Consider the following 21,292-nt stretch of genomic DNA (forward strand, 5'->3'; position numbering starts at 1 on the left):
TCCTGGCAGGGTTAAATGTGATGAGATTTTTTTTTTTTTATCCCTTACGGTATGTGGAGCGATTAGCTTCCAGCTCCTCATGCTGCGCAGATGGTAGCGTGCACTTCATTCTTCATTTGGCCACAGAGAAAGACGGAGGACAACCAAAAATAAATGGGAAGACACGGAAGCACTGAGAGAAAGACTAGCCTTTTGCTGCCACAGGCAATATAACAAATTCCTTCGCCCGTACTGGGAAGGTCTCCAAAGGAAGGGATTGATTAACGCCTAGAGATGGCCAACATAGGCTATTGTCACGAGTGTATCTATCATGCTGGAGCAGCAGGATTTCATGCTAGCCACTCCATCTGGATGTGTGATACTCCACTCGTTACGGTGGTGTAATTGCCGGTCTCGTGAGCCAAATTTAGAATTTCTGACAAATGCTAATTGTTTTCCGTGTGAGATGCATCTCCCAGCAAGATATTACAAGCTGGCAACAGAATGAAGGGAGATAAAGAATCACTACAAGGATCACCATCAGAGAAAAGTCTTTGGATTAAGGAGGACACAATGAGAAAATGTAAATAGAAGAAACACACAAAGCCGTTCAAGTTGAAGTTCCCTTGAAAAACAGTGATGTTCGAAAGTTTATTTTTCTCTCCTTAGAGTAATCTAGAGCCAGGTGAGGTTCTAATTGAATACTTAATAATAATAATAATAATAATAATAATAGATTAATATTAATAATAATAACAATAATAATAATAATTATTATTATTATTATCATTAATCTTCTTTGGGCGGCTCCGGTTAGTGGTCGCCACAGCGGATCATCTGCCTCCAATACCTTCTGTTCTGCGCATCTTCCTTACCTCCCTTACCTCAACCGCCCGCCTTCAATATCTTAATTTTTACCATAGATAAATAAAAATCAGTATTGTCAGTTCACATTCATCATCATTTTAGATTTAGGGCTTTTAAGCTAAAGAAAATATTAGATATGGATGATGCACACAGCAAATTCCAAGCCTAATAACTGAGAGATATGGCAGAGTGACTGCAGCACGGCGGTGGCAGTACTTCACGACACTTCACTGACACTTTTCTCTGTCTCTCAGCATGCAGTTCATAATTGTTGCCATAATTTTCATTCATTAGCTTGACAATCCATTATGGTTTGCCATGATTGAGCATAATGACACACGACGATGATTGTATGTGTATTCATCTATGGTGATCCACTTTAAAATGGGACATGGGGAGTTTGCATTTTCATCGGTACTACTCTTTACTCAAAAGGAATACTTATGAACTATTTGTTTCAACGTAAACGCGCAATCAGTAACATTGGACAAAAGCCATAGAACCTACGGTTCACCGTCAATGTCCGACATAATTGCTCTTCGCCTTATTTAACCCCCACTTATAAATCCTTGGTCAATTTGCACAACAGGCCAATACAATTTCCTATTATACCTTTAAACGGACAGGAGCCGATTCACCTCCATGAAATTTTTAGTTTCTCATCCGTACGCCCAATATTCACGGTGTGTGTGTGCAACGTTTCCTAGCTTCTTAACGTTTCATCTGAGTGAAAGATGGCATATTCATGCATATGCAAGACACCACATCACACGTGTCAAGTCCCACGTTTTACCCACAACACTCGTGGGTTTTGCTACAGACACAAAAGATAAAGATCAAATGTTCCACCACATGGGTTGACTCACAGGACTTCATCAAAAAATGAATTCATTATCCATCGTAGCCTTGGCAGCATATGTGCACCACTACAGTTCGATCGTCACCGGACCGTCAGACAGACATTATTCTTCATCTGAAGTTAAGCCCTACTAAAAACAGCCACAAGGACCAGACTGGGATGCTCTAGAGCTACCACTTGCCACCTAATAAGTCAAAAAAGGAGATGGGAGACACCAATGAGGAGCCAAAATGGGGCCAAAAATAATCGTAATTGAAAATCTATAAGAATAAAGATAAAAGAATTCAAATAAATCATTCAATATTAAATGATTTCTTTGATCAAATAATTTATTTTCATGCTCAATTCTTCCCATTTCATAGTCAGCCGGCCACAGTGATGTTTAGACGCAATTGCGGCTTCTCACGCCTTGTCTTTTGGTTTATTGTCTTTATGCTGGCAAAATTATTTGGGTATCGTAAAACTGTGTGCGGACACAAATAGCTTTCTTATTGTGATACAAATATTCCCTGTGGCAAGAACTATGTCACCGACAGGCAAAGAAGAAGCAGATCTGTTCCACTTTTATGACACAAAAGTCATCCTGTGAGAATGAGCAGAAAGTGGGAAGGACATTTCTCAGCAGATATTACCTCATAATACAGATGAATGGTGGGTATCAACGCTAATATGAGTGTAAACAAATACATTGTGATGGAAAGATAGCTGGAAGAGTAAATCAGTTAATAAAATATGCTATAGGGTAAACACAGAGAATCACCACTTCCACTCTTCTACAGTACAGTACTATAATATGTGATGTAATGTTATATAACACAGGCTCAATACAGGACTATAAAAGTGACTAGACATTTTATTTGTATCTACTGGTTAATAGTTATATTATTATATTATTATAATTGGTGATTTGAGTGCCTTTGGGGATGGTTTGAGCAGTCACGTTTGTATATTTTGTCATTAAATGACGAGGGTCAAAAAGGCATTGGTTTCTACCACCTGTGGTCATTAAAGGACAGGTTCCCTGTGTTCCCAACGCAGGCTTTATTAAAATGTTGGGTCCCATCATTTACACCCGCTGCGAGCACAAACTCTAGGGAGAGGAGATTATTCCTCCCTTAACAGGAGGAAAATACCACCTCAACTAGACACAGTCCCCCTTAATCAGAAAACCAACCCTGCCTCTACTATACCTCTACTCTACAGCAACTCTATCTCTACTCTACATCTTCTCTGCCTCTATTCTACTGAACGCTTTACTACGGAAAAACTTACACCACTGTTTTCATGTTATATACCAAAAAAAAAAAAAAACGGAAACAGGAAGTCACGCCACCTTCTGCTGGCAACTGACACCACCATTGTGCTTGGGATGTACAGCAGCAACTGGAAAAAATAGTTTGAAATGAAATTATATCTGATATTGGTGTTACTGTCAGTAAGACACATGGGACTAAAACGCAAGCTTCCCTGTTTTCCAAAAGGAGGTTTATTTATTTTATTTGTGTACCCTGGTGTAAATGAAAGGGATTAAAACAAGTTAGTTCCTCAAAGTTAAAAGGCAATTCAACTTAAATTGATTTAGTTTCATAAAGATAGAAAATGTTTAAATGAAAGAGAGAGACAATTTAATCATAAATAGGGTAGAATGTAAATCGGTAAATAAGTAATTAAAATAAACAGTTCTAAGCAATATGGTTTGATCGACGAGGATTTCACCGACGCCACTGTTTTATTTTTTCGGACCATGTTTATGTTTTACAAGGTTTACTTTGGACTTGTGAGTTGGACTTGTTTTTTCTCCCCCACTCTACGACTGTTTTTTTCGGCGGCACCGCACCCGAGCGACGCACTGGCCTGCAACAGTACACAGCGCGAGTGCGTGCGTGCGTACGCGCGTGTGTGTGGGCCCACAATTGTGGTTAATGTCGGGCGAAGTAGTTCAATTGACCTGTTTGATATTGGGAACTAGGGGAGTGTATTGTTGGTTTTTCTAACTAAAAGCGGCCTTTTTTTTCCAATTATAAGGGTAGTTATTACTGTTACTTATTTTCATTCAAAAGAGTGGTCCGGGTCAGTTATTTAAACAAGCGTCTAGCCAATGTGGATAGAGACTGTGAAGTTTTGCATTCGCTTTGTTTATCAGTAGGGTATTGTAAGTTTCACCAAACGTAGGTAAACCTTCGTGGTAGTTACCTTGGAAACCGAACCCAAACACTCCAATCCTCGCGTTGGGGGCGCTACATTTTTTTTTTACAGCTTCAGACATGGCCCTGTTCGATTGTGTTGCTTTGCAAAACAAATATCTACCAAGTAAAAAACACTGGACAAAAGCTCTGAGTAAAGGCCCACATTTGAGTCAAAGGTGCTGAGACTGGACGACCCCGGAGGAGATGTACTGCCACTCCCTGTCAACAGTGACCTTTTGGTTGTAGATTTTTGTTGTGGTGGGTGAACCGAAAACCCAACAATGGCCCAGGGCTGTTTTGTTTGTTCTTTAATTAAAAATAGTCCTGCAATGGCAATGGGATTGGAACAACATAACTATAATAACATTACTAAAAAAACTATCAAAACTAAATAACTTGTCACCCATGTGCAGGCTGGAATAGACAGACCTTGGGTATTAGGAATAAAAGTAAACACAATTTAAAACAGCACAGATTTGAAGGAGTAGTTCAAGGCCATTTGGTGATTTGAAACTGCCACAAATATTAATAATAATAAAAAAAAAAAAAGGGGGGGGGGGGGGACAAAGGTTAAAACAAGTTCAAGTAAAATCAGATCTTTCTGTCAACTTTATTTCACAATTCGTTGAGGATTCAGTCGTGAAGGCATTTTCGTTTGAACAAGGTCGGGCACTATTAAACCAGCTTCAAATCACATTTATTTTGATATTTCTCCAACACAGCTTTCCTGAACAAGAATGGGCTTTTACCTCTCTAAAGGTCATGGTCTCATATCCAATTTAGAAAGACCAAATTAAATCTGATTCTTAACAGGCCCAAATTTGTGACATTATGAGGCAAATAGGCAGAATTTTAAAATGGGTAAACACGAGCCTTTGCGCTATGTTAAATTTAAATGAATTTAATTTATCTTGAGTTTATCTTTCACAGCACATTACTGAGGCTTGCCCCCCTCTTGCCTCCCATGCTGCCCACTTTGAAACTCACTAAGCAAGAGCATTTGCCTTCTGTTAAACAGAAAATAAACGCTGTGTTTGTCCATTAAAAGGCAACGTTCAATGACGCCCTCGTGCTATTAATCCGACATTTGAACCACTGCAGCATGTAATTTACCCTGCTGGCGAAACGGGCATCGGGGCCAATCTCCATGTTTAACACAGTCTGAGAGAAATACCTGTTTGTTGGAGTGCATTTGAGGGAATCCTTCGAAAATGGAACATGGTTTTCGAAACAGTGAATGGCAATAGGAAATCCTCCACTAGCTGTTATTAATTTGGATCCAGAATGAGTGGTCGGTGAAGCGAGTAATTGTGGGGCGGTGAAAACAGCAGAATGTTCAGAGGAATTTAACCCGTTGGCAATGAATCTCTTTTGGTCTCGACAACGTTTGCGTCGACCTGTGAAACTTTATCTTTACTATACACGGAGAGGCACACCTCCACCTGGACTACACCTCCACTGACCGAGTCACTTTGGATGAAAACCTCTTCTTGAAATTGGAATACATTCAGGTTTAAGCAAAGTACTGGACAAAAAGGTAAATTAAGCACTCTCTACCCTCTTACTGGAAGAGTTTGACTGTTTTTTTTTTTAACTTACCAAATTGATTTAATCAAATGTTTGTTCTGTCATTATTTTTGATTGCGTCTTTTTATTTTGAACTGCTGTCCATCTCGGCCCGGAGGCAAGGTTAGAGGATTTTTCAATCACGTTAAAATAATAAAGGTTGATATTCCGTCATATTTCCAATCCATTGTAGCGTATTAACGTGAATCTATGTGGTATAATCTACTGAAATCTGTCCTTTTGGCATGGTCTGATTCACTTCTCCACCGAATATACAGTATGTATGATGCCAAGCATGTATATACGTACATACTGTAATGTATGATGTAAATTTTTGCGACAGTAGCTCTTTCTGGGATTGGACCAGACGGGCTAGACTTCGCTCCCCACGTGCATCAATGAGCCTTGGGCGCCGGTTACCCAGTTGTCCTTCCTTGGACCACTTTTGGTCGGTACTAACCACTGCGTACCAGGAACACCCCACAGGACCTGTCGTTTTGGAGGTGCTCTGCCCCAGTCGTCTAGCCATCACAATTTGGCCCTTGTCAAAGTGGCTCAGATCCTGACGCTTGCCCATTTTTCCTGCTTCCAACACATCGACGTCAACAACTGACTGTTCACTCGCTGCCTCATGTATCCCACCCCTTGACAGGTGCCATAGGAACGAGATGAGCAATGTTATTCACTTCACCTGTCAGTGGCTTTAATATTGTGGCTGAGCGGTGTACAGTGTGATGTAGGTGGGCATCGACAAAGCTCAATTTATCTTCAAATTGAAAAATATGCATATGGATAAGGGTTGATAACAATGACCAATTCTCCTGGCTTAATTGATTTTCCTGATATCGCTTAACGGGGATATAATGACCATTACCCCATGGGCCTTTAAAATTATTTGTGATATTTGGATGTTAAAAAAAAGATCCTGATACTACAGGTGTCACAGCTGTAGGGGTGGCTTTGCGGGGCGTTTTATCTGTTTAGGAGACCTAATTTAACAGCAGGGGGTGGCCGCAGGTTGAATTAATCCAAATCACGCTCCTCACAGCACTGCTCCGCCAAATGCGGCGTTATCTCAATGGAGGCAGAAAGTTCCAGGTCTCTATCAGCTTTCAACCTGAATCCAGTTCCAAATGAAGACGGGGCCACATCGACAATCACACTAATAAGATCTATTATGCTTTGAAGTGAGAAAATAATGACCATCCTGGCTGATCGGATCAACAAAAGCCTACAAACCCAATTAGAGCCGGCTTTTATGACGGATGAAAGGCGCTTAATGTAATGGTTTGTTAATAATACACAACCCCCCCACCCCCACCCCCGCTTGTACAACAATTGTCTAATTAAGGGCGACTGCTGGCTGTTGGGATATGACCTATTTGGATGAAACATCTGCAGCTGCGTGCGAATGTCGCAGTTCGCCGGTGTTTGGAAAAGACTGCCAAATTGTGACAGATGAGAGGCAGTGACAAAAGGTGGCGTGACGGAGAGCTTGGCAGCGTGGGGCTGGCGTGGGCGCCGACATGCCACGGGTACGATCGGGCGAAGAAAGGCAGTTCACGGAGAACAATCGCCTTTTGTGCTGCAAATATCAGCCGTGTACAATTAGCTGGCTGCGTGGACGGACAGGCGGCCGCAATCAGACGTGGACCGCGCCCCAGTTGCAACGCGTCAAGAGCGATCCGGGCAGACCTGAGGAGATTAGAAGCAACGCGGCGCCGCCTCTGAAGGGCCCTTCGCGGCCTTTATCTGAGGCAATATTACAGCCGGCCCCGCTGTTTATTATCCAGATGACGGTCGTTAGAACGCAAGTGCTGGGCAGGGGCTGTGCTTTCTAAATAATTAGTCCGAAGTTGTCACGTGACCTGCTTCGTATGCAAAATCCATTCTGTCGGGGTGATTCATTTTAACGCTCACACACACTTTCAGTTTCTCTTCCCGTCACCGTACGTGAACTCTCAAATGCCACTCACTCGTAGTCATAGCAGAGCACTGGTTATTTTGCTGGTAACCTTTCTCAGCCATGCAAGGCCACGGCCTGCTTTAAGCTCTGAAAGTATTTGTACGTTTGTACGTTTACAAGGGGTTGAATGATGGCACAACTCTAGAAATATGACGGCGTCTTAAAAAAGTCTCGGAAGCAAAAGCAGGACATAAAACTTTAAGTTGTTCTGTAAAGTACCTTCGTTGGCCGCAGAATGTTAACTTTAAAATTCCAGGTCAAAGGAAATCAATATGGGAAGTCAATTGGCTTGATGCGCTGGGTTTTTACATCGGCAATCAAATAAATCCACAAAACTGTCTGATCCCAAATAAGGTTTTTGTTATTGTCGGTAAAATTATTTCTTGTGCCGCTATTCAAATCGAAGGGGAAATCCCACTCCAAAAGAAACATTTAGCCAGTGGCAGGCAACACACTTTAAGTCTCCCTTTGAGGCTGGCCAACACAAGCCCCCAAACAGCGGCGGCAGCACACCCGTACACGGCGGCCATTCATCACAGAGCTGGCCAAAGAGCTTGTAGTGCCATGGATGACAAGGTGAATGGAAGGTTGCCGCCACCTCCAAACAGCAAATCACCGATTCAATGGGGAAAATGTGGTGTGGAACAAACAGAAGCGCCGGGGTAAGGTCCACCCGGCTGCCAGTGGTTGAAAAGTCAGCGCTTTGTGTACACAATGCAACGAACATGCTGCAATATGCCAAAATGCAAGCACTATGAGACCCAAACCAAAGACACGACGGAACGGAGTAGACAGATTCTCCCAAGGTTGAGGTTTGCCGTCCTGCACTTCAGTTTGCTCATGGTGTCGTCCGCTAATCGACATTGATAGCAGTGTTCTCAGGTTATCGCCGATGTGAGTCAGAATTCAAACCTTGAAAACATTCTTGTCTGACCCAAAGCTATTTTGTTTAAAATCAAAATGACTAACAAAGTAAAGTCATTAAGCGCCGAAAGTATTATTAGTCAAATACATCTACTTGAGGCTATTTTGTTTCAAATCAAAATGACTAACTTCTTTGAAACAGTTTTGCACTTAAAGCAATCCACATAATCACACATGTTGAATGCTATGCAAATATATCTATTTAAGGCCATGGATAGGTTTGTAGAGGGCGTTAATGAACAGGAATGGAATACAATGGAACGCAAAACATTGCATTGAACAATTGAACAGTTATTTCTGTATTTACAATACTAAACCCAGCAAAAACAAAAGGCCTTTTGAAAGTAAACGTTGTCACGTCCTCTAGGTTCTGTTCAGATATCCGCTCTTCAGGCTGTTCAAATAGAACAATAATCATGTTTAAAAAATAACATGAAAAAAATATATATATGAGGCGGCGCTTGCATAGCTACTTCTGACAACTCGACAGCACCGCAAGCTTCCGCCCCCTTATGGCCTATTTAAGGAGCCAATCCCTCTTGCCCCACCTCCCCTGAAGAAGAAGAAGAAAGAGTCTTTAATCGTCACACGACACTCCACAACACATGCTTGCACACACACACACACATGCACATGCTTGATGGTGGCCGGTGAAATGGCTCCTCTGCTTTTGACCCATCCTGGCTTGTCCTTCCTCCGGGGGCACAGCCAGGAGCAGTGGGCAGCATACGTGGACGCGCCCGGGGACCAGGTGATAAGTGTCCATCGCTGGTCAGACGATGATGGGTGCATGTTTTTGGTGGGGGTCCTTACTGACGTGGAGGAAACCCCATGTGAACACGGGGAGAACATGCAAACTCCACACATGGCTGTGTTTTCGATGCACCACACCAGGCGTGATGACCAGTACAGCCCAGAAGCCCAAACAGTGCCACGCCATTGTTACCGGCCCATTATTCCGAAAGCCCATAAAAATGTCCCATTGGATATGGACGACACCCTAACCCTCTCTAACCTTAACCATCGCCAACCTCATACCTAAATCCTAACCCTCTTTTAAAAAATAAAAACAGTGAGCCAATCACTCGAAAAACTGAAAATATTTGAGGACTAAATTAACTTGTAAGGAAAATCAGGTTAAGGATTAATTAGTGCGGCCTTGCTATTTGGATCTTGCAACACATTCACTAATTGCCATTCTTTATTTTGTGGGGGGATTGGAAAATGTTCACATCACACCTGGTGAGCGTGCCCCTAAGAGCATGCACAGTGCTTGAAAAATCACAATATCTGAAGACCGTCTTGACATGTGTGGTAGTTCCTCCCACCACACAACCCAAGTGGCGTTTCCAGGGCTTGAGAACAGCAAAACTTTCATTCTATTGTCATTAATAGTCACTATTATGACCTTCTTTCCCCACAAGTTCAGGCGTCGGATATGTCAGTGGTATATTAATGAGAGTCCAACGGATAAATTCAATAAATGACACACAATAAAAACCACAGACAAAAGAAACACTGTTTTGTCCATGAAAACAGCCTCCCGAGAAGAAAAGTGGGTGATATCGCGACTGTATTTCGAAAACCGACTTCAACTCCAAGGTGTTGATCATTATTCAAACGTTACCCACTCTCTTTAGCTTCCAAGAATATGCAAAGAAATATGTGAAGAAAATGTGAAGTCGGTCGCTAAATTGTCCTTCACATGAAGAAGGCTTTTACGATCAATGCACGAAAGCAAGAGTCGTGGGGGGGGCCCCAACGGGGGTGGATCAATAGCGCTGTTGTCATTCGGGTCCCTTCACTCAAGGATGAAATTGGGTAAATCCTTTCTCCTGTCCCAGTTCTCTCCAACTCTATTGCGGTTCTCGAATGCTCATCTTTGTCCCTCTTAAATCAATGAGGGTTTTCAAAAGAAGCCAAGTGTTTTCTGCCACAACAGCCACACTCCTTCATATTAAAAGGGGATTATTTCATGAATTCAGAACGGGATTGGGAGACGAGCGTTGCGTTGTTGTGTTTACCGTGATTAAACCTTAAATAAACAAAAGCATCATTGCGGATCATGGTGAGCAGTGTTGGTGAAGTTCAAATTACAAAGTTTATTCATCACATGCACGCCAGACTTTTACAAGTAAAATTGCAGTCAAATGTTTTTGTGCGTGCCCCCCGTGAAACTCTGAAATTATATATAAAAAAATATAATCAATACATAATACATATACATAAAGAAATGTACAATAAATGTTACTATGAATAGATGGTAAAATACTGAAATACAGTAAAGAGTATTCCGTCGGATCCTCCACCTAGTGTCCATTGGATGAACTGCGTCTGGTTTTCGCTTCCCATAATATGTCGGGGAAAATTTTTCTGTTTTTTTCCCATTATAACACCGAGTAGTTTGCTCAGCTTAACATTTACCAGGGGCGGGAATCAACCGTCGGAATACGTTTTCGGATTCGGTGTAAAGCCTGTTTAAGAAAAACATCTGACCTTGAGGGAAACGTCTGGACGGTCACCTGTTCATATTTTGTAATATGCCAGTGGGGTCGTTAGGGGTGGGCATTTGGGGCTTTTGCCCCCAATGTTTTCTGAATAGCCCCCAATCTAAAATAGCCCCGCAGGACGTGCTCTGCACCCCGATCGCTCCCTCTCTGACGGTACCGACTCTGCCCACCATTTTTGATTGGCGGCTATTCACAGCACCGTGTATTTAGAGCACCGAGTGTAATGGGGACACCTTCTCCGTCACTGTCTTGGCTAGAGCGTAGTCGGGCTAAGCCCCCGAAGTCTTTGCATCCTAGCAACAACCCCTGCACTATGACATTGTCCCGGTTTTGCTTCCACGGTCGATTGGAAAATACGCACCTTGGTTGAATAAAACTGCAATTCAACTTTCATCCCTCCCGTGCATGTACCTGCCATGGGCGGAGCCTCATTGTCCTCCCACGGCCTTTTTTGTAGGCCAGCCTTTAATACGAATATCTGTTTCAATGCCAAATGAGGTTCGAAATGATGAAATGGATTCGGCAAATATCGAAAGTCGCCCATCTCATTCTGTCTGGTACATTATCCAAGTGCGTCCCTAATATTAAACAGGCTCCCTCCTGCATCCTTCCTCACAGAGGCTGACCTGCAATGATGGGACGCCATATTAACTGACACTATGTCAGACATTTGATTGACAGCTTCTGGTTTAGCGTGTGCCCAAATATGAAGTCAATTTAAATAAACCCATGCATAAATAAATGGATACACATGGATAGAAATGAATAAAGAAGTGGCTAAAGGAGTCAGAAATCACAAGGAAAGAAAAACCTAATCAATCGCATTCTCCTGATCCATCCTCTATCTCATTTTTTTTATTTAGGATACAGTTTTTCAGTCGGCTCTCTCTCGTTCCATGATGATAAACGTGCCTTCCTCTATCTAGGCCGACCTCTCCAACTTTCAAAATCACAAAATGACATTCAAACAAACGCTTTGTCGCTATGGAGGGAATTTAGTCCTTTCGTCTTTTAAACTCAAACATTTGTTTGTAAATTTCCCCATAATAAATAACTTGATAAAACAAATTTTAACGTTATAATAAATGCGTTTAAACTATTTATACGTCGTATAAGTCTTATCATTTACTGTATACAGTCTATATGTATATATAATATTATGGTGAACTAGAGAGTATGGGAGTCTATTGTGTTGAAGTTGAAGCGCTAGTGATTATTTCAACTTTCTGTTTTCTGAACGTGTTCATAGAAGTCTTTATCATGTTCTGATTTATAAGTTCCATCAGCCAACCAGGATGCAGCTGATTAGTGACTAAAAGTTTGTCTCTTTTTGGAGATTTGGCTCCTGACGAGCGACTCAGTTAAGAAAGTTTTGTTCGATTGAGCCGACACCTTGCTGGCTCGATTCAGTCGGTGTAACGAGTCAGACGAGAGTCCATTCGATGGGCTCTGAGCTTGGGAACAGAATTCTCACCACAATCATTTCATTCTGTCAAAATGATTCAGGAAGAACGCAAAGTGTAAGTCATTGACATTCAATACAATTGCCTTATTTAAATATAACCATAGGTGCTTTCCGTCTGCCCGCTCGCCTGTGGGCTTTTCTAAAGACTCTGCTTATGGTTATGTAACCCTAGTTAAAATAACATGACTCCCATCAGCTACGCCATTTAGGCTCTGATGGCTTCAAGGCATTGCTGATACATGCGCCGGGCTAAGCACCGAGGGAAGAGGCCTCTCACGCCGTCGTCGACCCCACTGATCTTCATATGTCTCGAAGGCCTCAAAGGTACGGAGCGGTTCGGCCTTCTCACCGAGCCCAGATTACAAGAGGCAAAGCCTGGATGACAGCAAACCCATGTGAATCACAAGTGCAACCCCCACGCAACGGGGTTCTGCTTGTTGCGTCACTCTCATCACAAGGGCGACGTGAGGTCGCGCATAACGATCCAAAAGAAATCTCCGCAATAGGTCTCGTTTTCCTCATTTTCCCCTTCCGGTGGTCTGGCGACAGGGACACTTGTCCGATATCCTGGCAATGCAAGCGCTGTCCCGTCTGACTGGGGGTTAAGATTCGGTGAATTACACTCGTCGTATTTCACGGTTCATCGCAAATAAGCGGCGAACGTTGCGGCCGTTGAGGAGAAGTTGAAGAATCGTTTGAGTTGATGAAACCGGCGTTCCCGTTCTTGAACCGAACATTTCGACCGAATATTCCGGTCGAAAAGTGCTGTTGCGATCTGAGGCTTTAACGCGCCCACACACCAAAGGATTTTGGAAAGACCAGCCCCGATAAAATCGGACATCTTTCATTGAATCGACATCCGGCCGATTTTGGATTGTATTGAGACACATTTGAGTCTTTCACTCACACACACATATGAATGACTGCTACAACTGTACGGCGTGACTACCCCGGGCTACCACGACTCCGCCCGATCTCAAATCGTTGCCAAATGGGCCTCGGAAATCTCGTAACATGGCCCTTGCTTAATACGACCGGTGAGCTAAGTCAATTTTAAGAATATCTTGTTCACCCTGGTCCAGGCTTTATCTGGTTGGACGTCCCCGTCGCTGCTCTGCTCATCCTGATGACGTCACTCACTGCTAGGGGTGTCACCATTCAATTGGACTTTTGATTTTAAGGTCACGATTCGATTTGCGATTTTGAATCGACATCTTGACACCCCTACTCACTTCACAATTTTTTACTGAAGCAAATCCCGTCAAATAATTTCGTTTGGGCTCCATTGGCGTGGGTGTGGCCACGAGAGGCTTGGTGCAGCTCCGTCTGTCCGTCGCAGCTGTGGTTGAGTATCACGGAAAAACACGCAAATGCTTTTGATGGTGGTGACGGCGGCTCTCGCATCCAGTCGATACGCATTAAACAAACAGATCTTGGGTTTATTTTTATACGATTGACAAACCAGTGGGGGTTTTTTTTCCCGCCACAAAGAGCCGCTCTGTGTTTTGTTTTAGTTATTTTGTTCATAAATAAGCTTTTGCTACAGCCGAGAAACAAGCAATTAAAGCGACAAAGCAGAAGAGCTGCAGAGCGCTATTTTTTTTTCCGACTAGATATTTAGGCGAATCAAAGGAGCCGCAGTATTGTGCTTCGCGCGCCACAATAGCAGATCGCACAATGACGGCGAAAAGCTTTCGTTTGTTCCCGCCAAGATTTCAGCGTTCCTAATAGATTTTTCCGCCAGCCGTCTATGGCAGCGCCCGGCTGCAGCGGGGGCCTAATGTACCGTGGCTTCCAGTCCCACAAGGCGGACCCCGCGCCCGCCCCCACCTCCACTCCCACTCGCAAATTGCATTAGTCTGCATTCTCCAGGTTTTTCTTCAGAGGAAACAGCGCGGCTCATAATTACCAGAGGGGTCTTCCGCCTCCCGCCTCTTCCTTCCTCCTGCAGCTTTTCTACTGCATGCCCCATCACCTCAGTATCCTAGTATTCTAGGATACTGAGGTGTGTGTGTGTGTGTGTGTGTGTGTGTGTGTGTGTGTGTGTGTGTGTGTTGGAGTGGGGGCTCTGCGGCCAGGACTATTTTTGTTTCGTTCAATTTGAAAACAGAGGCAAATAAAGACATCCAAAATTTTAAAAAACGATGAAGAAATGAAATGAAGGGGTTAGGGTCTGGTTCGACCATTGATGCCAGTAGAGATTTATTACGCCAGTGATTTAAAGCCTTGATGCCTTGCTTAGGGGCATCGCCAGTCACCACTGGAATACAGACGTAAATATGAATAATTAATAATAAAAGAACAGCGGCTTCTCTTGCCAGCGGAAACCGATCGATCGGGTACAGTGTTGATCACTCAGTTAAAATATCCTGGTGAACATCCAGCAATATCTATAAATATTTTAAAGCTAAATGTGCCATTGTAACACCTGCTCGGAGATAAATATGGATCCTTTATATCCACAGTGTTTAAAGTTAAACAACTGCACATACAACAGAGTTAATTTGAGAATACACACACAAAACACATTTCTTACATAAAGAAGATAAATGATAGATGTTGAATTAGGTGGGTGTTAATATTTTTAATTATTATGTTGTATAATTTTGTATAATATCCAATATGCCTCTTACATTTAGTAACAGTTCGGCAATATCACTTTCCAGGACCCTGACGCACAGTGTGTGATTTGTGCGCCTCTCTCGCCTCTCTACCTCTCTCTCTCTTCATTTCTCTCCTCTCTCCCCACCCTCTCTCTCCCCCTCTATTTCCCTCTCTCTTTGCCTCTTCCTCTCTCTCTCACACGCGCTCTCCTCCTTCTCTCCCTCCCCTCTATTTCCCTCTCTGTCTCTCGCCCTCAAAGTTTTTAAGCCATTCTGGGATTTCCGGGTCCGGTTCACTTTCAAACATTATGGGATGTTTAACGTCAGGAGAAGGCTAAAAAGAAACCCTGGAAAAAAAAAAGTCTAAAGCCGCTTCCAGAAAGTGACAAAGAAAATAATAAAAAGAGCAGATAATTTGCATATACCTGCGAGACACGCTCCAGGGCAGTTGACTTAGATTAATGTCCAAGCTTATGGGAACGAGCCATAAAACAATAACCTATTACCTCGGGTAATTGATAATCTAAAAAAAACAAAAACAAAAAAAACCCTTTCCCGTGGCTGGGAGTGAACGTCTGCGTTGAACATTATTTATTATTAACTTGTTGACATTCCCTGAGGACATGAAAGTTCAAACTGAAAAGTAGGAAAGTCTGAGTGAGTTGATAAGATCAGATCAGATAAAACTTTATTAATCTCTGTTAGGGAAATTCAGGTGTAGGCCAGAACAGAATGGCAGCGGGTAATCCCACTTCACACCAAATAGGACAAACGGTAAGAACAAACCGGAAGTACATTCATTTCTAGGATTTTGGATTTCTTCCGTGGCTCTGGGATACGTTCAAGTTTTTCAGTTGTTTTTTTTTTTATTGGAATTGGGATTAAAACTAAGTAAGTGAGTCCCGTATATAAAGTCAAGTCAAGTCACTTTATTTATAGAGCACAATTCAACAGCAGCCGGAGCAACATCAACACCAGCAGCAAAAACGACAAAAACAACAACACAAACAACTACAACTGCAGCAGCAACAGCAGCAGCAACAGCAGCAGCGACAACAGAAACAACATTAACACAGGCAGCAACAAAAACAAAAAACAACAACAAAAACAACTACAACAGCATCAGGGGCAGAAACAACAGCAGCAACAGCAGCAGCAACAACAGACACAACAACAACAGCAGCAGCAGCAGCAGCAGCAGCAGCAACAACAACAACAACAACAACAACAACAACAGCAGCAGCAGCAGAAACAACAACAGCAGCAATAACAACAGAAACAACAACAACAACAACAGCAACCACAGCAACAACAGAAACAATAACAGAAATAGCAGCAACAACAGCAACAACAGAAACAGCAGCAACAACAGAAACAACAGAAACAGCAGCAAAACCAACAGCAGCAACAACTGAAACAACAACAACCCCAGCAGCAACAACAACAGCAGCTGCAACAACAACAAAAACAACCGCAATAGCAGTAGCAACAACAGCAGGAGCAACTAGCGCTAGTGGAGTGCTAGTGCCACAATCCACCTTCCCAAGTCTGAAAAACAGTTCAGGCGAGAGTCAAAGCTGGGAGATAGTAAGGATATCACAGTGCGAACAATCTGAAATCTGTAATCCAAAATCAGGTAAAGTTGGAAGTTGTTCACTGGAACCGGGAATCTCCTCGTCTGTACTGAGTCTCATCTCAATCCAGTCACGGGACTTGAATTAAAGTCCGTAAATTACGGGTCAAGATTTCATTCAAACCTTGGGAGAGAGATCCTTTTGACTCTCTCTCTCTCTCTCTCCCTCGATCTCTCTCTCTCTCTCTCTCTCTCTGAGAAACACATCCTTCTTATGATCCTCTCACTGTAATCTCACAACAGAAACAACAGCAGCAACAACAGCAACAGAAACAGAAACAACAACAACAGCGACAACCACAGCAGCAGCAACATCGGCAGCAGCAACAGAAACAACAATGACAACAGCAAAAACAACAGCAGCAGCAACAGTAACAACAACAGCAGTTACATAATACACATTCATACACATACACATTACATAATACAAGGAACATGTATTAATTGTGTATGTGTCTTGAAATATTTCCATTATTTTTGTGTTTTTGGGTTCCCTTCCAGTTGCTCATAGAAGCCCAAATTCCAAGGCAGCAAAAAGAGAATGGTCTGTGCTGCTTTAGAGGTCAGCCACTCTCCCCTCTTAAAAAAAGCCTAAAATACTTTCCGAAACCTCTGAACAAAACTTTGAAAACTCTGAAAAAAAAAAAGAAGGACTGGAAAAACGGCTACAAAAGTTGCTGCAAAATCGCTGACAACATTTAATGCAGTGAGCCAGAGGACACTTGTCTGAACTTTAACGAAGGGCCGACTACTCTGGACCCTGCGTGTTGCTGCCTGCAGCTGTATTTATAATTTTTTTTGAAAACATTCATTATCATCATTATGTCTCTATAAGTATTTTACATATATATACACAATGTTAAATTTTGCAATATTTAGAAATTGGATGTTGTTGGTTTGCGGTGACAACCAGTAATTGAGTTCATCGTTGAACAATAAGAAAATAATAAAAAAATCATCCAAATTGTCAGTTCGATGTAAAAAAAACAAAAAAAACAACCTCCATTATACTATATTAAAATTGAGCTAATGTAATTTAATGTATTGAAATTAGCTGCTGGTAATAACTTACAATTATGCTTTGTGGAGCAGACGGAAGCTGTAAACAGCTCTTTGCTTTAGTCCCTACTCACGCCTGGCCAAGTGCTTTTTCTGAACCCTTTCTTAACCCACTCGCAACCCTTTTCAGAAATGACGCTGAAAATCGGCTATTACTGTCACTTGCCTGGCTCCTCTTTATTTGGCTTTTCCAGCAGGACCTGAAGATGTAAGTGTCGAACATCTGCCCATGCTGACCCCTGTCCGCCGCTAAAAGCGCCTACAATGGGCACGTGTCATGTTCCAGCGTAATTGGGAACAAAACAGTAGAGAAATCGGCAACTTAAACAAACATAAAACTGTAAAACTTGTGGGGGGGGGAGTATTTTGAGCCGTTCAAAAGAATCTGATCGTTCACGGAAAGGCCTCGCACCACAGTAGAAGCAGAATGGAGTATCCATGCGGTCCTTCGGCGGCGGGGAAGGGGACGCTCCTCCGGTTTGGAGACCAGCTTGGGTGCGGTGCCGGAGGGGGAGCGTGGGGGTTCTCTGCTGTGCTCGCCACGGGGTGATCCCCACACTCACGACGTTTCATCGTCCCCCATGCAGGAAAAACGTCATTCACTTGGGATTTTGGATTCTAAATGTGACGCGAGGTGATGGAATGATGCACCGATATTCCTTTCTATTCACGCGGCAACGTACGGAACTTCAACGCGCATCGCATCGCGCCGGTAAAGTGGCCAAAATGAGCGGGTCGACCCGGGTGTCCCGATTCCATCGGAGCCGTTCGGATGCTGGAGCCGATAAAAAACCTGCGTCTATTGCCGGGTCATTTGTCCCGTGACTGAAACCCGGGTGAAACCTTTCCCCACTGATGACGAATGTCAGATGTTGGCGGGTGTTACCGGGTTTTTTGGAAAAGAGGTATCACAGAACTTGGAAGGATCTGCTGCGCACGTCTTGGTGCCAGGACACCTTCAGAGCTCTTGTGGCGTCCATGCCTCCACGGGTCAGAGCTGCTTTGGTGGCACAAGGGGGAGCTACACAGTATTAGTGGTTTTTAGTGGTGGTTTTAATCTAATCAATGATTAGTGCTAAACCTAATATTATTCCTATTATGGGCCATTCATCCCACTGAAACATTTTGGCTAAACGCCTCAAACATTGGAACGTTCATGGAAATATGATAATATGTGCGCAAATACACACACACGCAGGATGGAGACGGACGGAGCCGACGCAGATGGCGCCTTCAGTTTCCCTTAACGTCCGTTTCTGTCCTGGACGTCCCGCTCCCCTTTCTCCCCAAATCCGATGAAACGTTTACGCAGCCGCTGCATCAGCCGTCGCTATTTATCATATTTATCTGTCGAATTACAAACCAAACCAAACGGAGCTTTCGGTTTTCATTTTTGAAATATCCCTCCGGACGCCGCTAAGCATGGCGGAACCTGTTTGATTTTAAACAGGCAGACAGACAGACATGCTAGGCTATGGACCATCAACATGACGAGGACTTACAGCCTAACACCCATTAATTCGCCATTAGGCGTTTGGTCGGTTTCCCAGGGCCCTGGCGCCGCACTCAAGACCCAGCTCCGTTCTCCGCATTCAATCTAGTGATGAAAAGCTCGGCTCTTCGTGGAGATCCGGCTCTTTACCAGTGACTCTGTAAAAAAGAGCCGTTCAATTTGTCCGGCTCGTTGTTTGTTTGATTCAGACGGTGTAACGCGTCGGAGGAGCCGGTTCGCCTCTGAGTCGGGGGGTGGAATTCACAAATCACAACCTGATCACCATTTCCTCGAAGATTTGCTTCGTGGCCTTGGGTCCATGCGTGACTCTTGACTCGGGGCGCTCGGCTCTTCTTCCTTCCAGTGGAGTCTCACCTCCTCCTGTGCGTCCGGCCTGCAGCCGCCGAGTCTAGGAGGATCGGAAGGAACAACAAACGAAGCACGGCAAACCACGATGGCCATTTGAAATTTGATTGGTTTGGTGTAAGGTTAGGTGCTTTAGGTGATTTGGATCCAAAAATAGGAAAATATTGAGACATTCACTCGTGCCCCCCCCCCCCTTCGCTACACAACACAGTTGCTTAGTTTGTTCACCAGCACCGGGGAAAAGCAAGGAACCCAAGTCCAAGCAATTATTCCATTAAGTCAGCTGGGGATGTGGGATGTGCTGGGCAACGTGCGACTTGGGGATTTGAGTGCACGCTGATTCTCTGGCTGCAGCGTGTCCTGCCGCCCCGGCGGGGGAAAACCGATAATCATCGCCGAGCTTGATCCTCGTTTCTTGAAGATTGGGCCCCGGCTCTCAGTTGGAATGGCTCGCCACCAAAGTTCTTCGTCGGCCGGGTTTTTTCTTGAATTTTATTCGAGGAAAAAAACCCCAAAAACTGGCCTACTGGGGCATCTGGAGGTTTCACGTAACGGGGGTGGACATCTGCAGCAGCTCTTTTCCCCGGCGGTCGCACCGCATTTCCAGCCACTGCCCAGCCTCAGCTACCTTTCACCCCGAGCCATCTCTGATTGGCTCCCCGTTGCACCGCGAGAGATCTTCCTCCATGGGAATTCAAGCTTCTGCCCTGTTACACTAATTAAATTTTTGGCATCGCCATCCGTGACCTGGGTTACACGACGCGTCCGCTGCAGCGCCTGCTCAGCCAGCAAAGTGAAAATGAGCATCGAGCTCCGAGGAGGGAGAGCGCCGCCTGCGTTCGTGGTTATTGTTTGGCGTTGTTCATGTTTATGTCTCTGGAATGAACGAGCGCAATCGTGGCGCCCGTCTTGCCTCGCTAGACCGTCGCTGGCCATTTCCCGCCCTCTGGAAGACGTGAGAGCTGTGTGAAAAAGGAGGTGCAGTGTCGTGGTGTAGCCCGTCACAATGCAGCGCCCTGGAAGCTCCGGCTACCGAGGAGCGCGAAAGAAACAGAGCGTGAGAGCAAATTAATTGGAGAGCGCTGCCCGTTTGCCCTCAAGTAGATGTGTCGAGCAAGGCCGAGTCACATCGAGACGCGGGATGAAAAGGAGGATGAGGCAGGAATGACTCGCTGGGCGGTGCTACTCCCCGCACATGGCATTTGTATGAGCATATGACAAGACTCCTGAATCTTTGAATTTTATACATGCACCGCGCAAAGGCGTGGGGTGATATACAGTATAACGGATGTGAAGAATCAGCTCCAATATTTCAAACTTGTGTGAAAGTGGTGATCCGTAACATTATTTTGTTACAGATTATAAAAAAAAAAAACAACCAAAAAAAAAACCACATTTGATATCTATTCCGTATCTATTTCTTTAGCTGGAAAGAAACAGCCGTTCGATATCTTTGAGTTACGCATGCGCTCCTCCATACTGAATGCTTGTTCGACGTGGATGAATATTCACAAAAAAAAATAAAATAAAAAATCACTCAAAATATCCCGACCTTCTCAAGTGACCAAGAAAGAAAAAAAAAAAAAACCCCAAAAAAGAAATCAAGGGATCAGAAGAGGCACATATATAAACTACGAAAAAGACGGCAAAAAAATTACATTAATTATATAAATTATAACATATTTATTATTTTAATCATTTTCCTTTTCAGTCGGGGTCAACCCAGGCCTTGGGATGGACAGTGTGGGACCAACAGTAACAGTGTGACGGAACAATTGAGGAATGCAAGCATCTGGGTCAGGAGGTGTTTGAATTGG

Source organism: Zeus faber, assembly GCF_960531495.2.
Source record: "Zeus faber genome assembly, chromosome: 14".
In the NCBI taxonomy this organism is placed as follows: Eukaryota; Metazoa; Chordata; class Actinopteri; order Zeiformes; family Zeidae; genus Zeus; species Zeus faber.